Source organism: Carassius auratus, chromosome 11 (genome assembly GCF_003368295.1).
Source record: "Carassius auratus strain Wakin chromosome 11, ASM336829v1, whole genome shotgun sequence".
Classification (NCBI taxonomy): Eukaryota; Metazoa; Chordata; class Actinopteri; order Cypriniformes; family Cyprinidae; genus Carassius; species Carassius auratus.
In genome coordinates this window covers 5059449-5062316 of record NC_039253.1, presented here as the reverse complement: position 1 = coordinate 5062316, position 2868 = coordinate 5059449, and positions in this window count along the sequence as shown.

Genomic DNA, 2868 nt, shown 5'->3' with positions numbered 1-2868 from the left:
ATCATGTGACTTTTCCTTTCAATAGTTTTTTTTTTTCTTAAAATATTTTTGCTTATTATACCCTATAATTTACTTCCAGTATTTTGTACAAAGCCATTTAAAATGAAGGTGATATTTGCATTGTAAGCAGTCCAAAAAGCATTTCCATTTGCATTTCCAGCAACAGTTAAGTTGATAATCAGAAAAAGCAGTTGATAGACTACTTCACACACACACACACACACAGAGAGAGAGAGAGTGAGAGAGAGAGAGAGAACGATAGTGTCAGTGTTATTCATGTGCCCTTATAAAGAGCAGCCGTGCCTAATCTTTCTCGTGATGGTTTCTAAGCTATCATTTTGAACACACACACAAACACACACAATCTGGTGCTAGATTTCGAATCTCTCATTTATACATTATCATTTTTGGGCCTCTGGGTTCTGCCCTTTGTCTGAATTCATCACCTCCCGGGTGTCGTTGTCATGGATACACATGGATGCGCAAAGGTCCATCAGAAGTTCTGGGTAAGATGCACGATTCCCTGATTAACATTCAGAGTTACATAAAGACAGTATAATCACCAGCGGGCCTGATCAAACATGGTGCTGTGATGTGAGATAAACAGATTCATAACGCTGATCATCTTAAAGTCAGAAGAGTGTTGAGAGAGACAGTCACTCATCAAATGGAACTTACAGACCAAAGTTATGGCAACATTCATCTTGGCAAGTGCATATTCATAAGCACATGCACGCAGTCACTTTTATGATTTCTTGGTATGTCAGTCCTTGTCAAGTTTGTATTTTGCCATCTGAGATTTGAATGAAACAAGCATCTGTGTTCTGGCATGTGCATGAGAAGCTCCCACAGATGGGTTTTACACTTCACATGGCAGTCAAAGGGATGCTTGTGGTACAGAATAAAGATATGAATCAAGATCGGTTCATGAATGTTTTTGAAATCAACTCTGGGGTTGTTAAATATATATTGACATAACAAAGAATCTTCTATGCGCTCATTAAAGAATTTTAAAATCAGTTATAAAAGCATCTAATGTATTTGTATCCATTTCATATCCAAAACATGATCAATAATTATTATATACAAAATAAAAATAATTATTTGGCCCTGTAAATGTAAAATCTGGTGTATTGTTTGTGTTAATATTCCATTATAGTGTGATTTGTTCATTTAGTTGCATCTGTGTTTGTAGCATTTTTTTTTTTTTACAAATATGACCCTGGACCACAAAATTAGCACAGGTAAATTTGTAGCATTAGTCTAAAATGCATTGTATGCGTCAAAATTATCGATTTTTCTTTCATGCAAAACAATTGTTAGGACATTAAGTCAAGATCATTTTCCATGAAGATATTTTGAACATTTCCCAGCATGTATGTAAATGTGTGGATAGATAGATAGATAGATAGATAGATAGATAGATAGATAGATAGATAGATAGATAGATAGATAGATAGATAGATAGATAGATAGATAGATAGATAGATAGATAGATATTGATATATTGATATATTGATATTGATTAGTAATATGCGTTGCTAAGGTCTTCATTTGGACAACCTTAAAGGTGACTTTGTCAGTTTTTTTTTTTTTTTTTGGCAACTCTAAGATTCCAGATATTCAAATAGTTGTATCTCAGCCAAAAACTATCCTAAAAAAATAAATTAATAAAAACATCAATGGAAAGCTTATTTATTCAACTTTCAGATTATGTATAAATCTCAATTTCGAAAATGAACACATAAGACTGGTTTTGTGGTCCAGGGCCATAAATATGAATCATAACAAAATGTTAAAATAAAATGTACCAAATGAACCAAGCATAATTCATCACATAATTTGTGATAATAATCACATAATCAAAGTGAATCTCTGTCAGAGCAGATATTTACACCTACGGTACATTGTGTATCATGGATTATACATAGAAAGATTTTACTTTTACTTTTCAGTGTAATGATATTTCATTCCTGTTGCCATGTGAACAACACAGCTCATAAACATGTGACATGAAGCATGAAAACTCTGTGTCTGGTGTTTGTACATGTGGCTCTGTGCATCTGTGGGTCTCAGACTGAGTGTGTGAGCGAGTGAGCGAGTGAGTGTGTGAGTGAGTGAGTGAGTGAGTGTGTGTGTTATTGGAAGTGCAGATGAAGGACAAACTATTCATAGATTACTCTGCTTCTCTTTCAATGAATGTAGATTTCTAAGAGTCATTGAGACACGAGCCATTCATCGTGCATTGATCTCCCATTCTGCCGGAACCCTCATGAGTATCACACACTTCTATTCACTTCTTAAGACTTGTATTTTACACCTCTCAAATGTGAAATGTCAAAAAATGGGAAACCCCTTCAGATATTCACAGCATTCGGCATTTATAAAATGAAACATGCCAAATGGTGAATAAGGTTTCTTGTCTTAATGATAATCAATTCAAAAACATTAAGCCATTAAGAGTGCTTATTTATTTTTAATTTTTTTATTTTTTTATATCTATTTTTTATTGGTCATCTCAATCAGTTTTATATCGATGAATGCTGCTAGACGTCTGAGGCAGACCAGAAAACGTTTTGTCCGCCCAACAAGAAAAAGCAACATCAATCTGGCCTTTCATTAATCTGTATGGTGGACACAGCTCTTCAGGTTCGGAGGTCGACGAGATTTTGCCAAGTAAGGATCAACATTATTGTCCGAAAATTCAGACTCAACCCAATCCCCACCCCTAAACCTAATCTTATTATAAAATCAGTGGGAAATGATAGCTTATTAACAAGGGTGGAGAAGCACCTAATCCTGATCGTAAGCCTAAAACTGACATTTCTCAACTCTGATTGGTTGATTGGAATGTTGTTCTAGGATCAA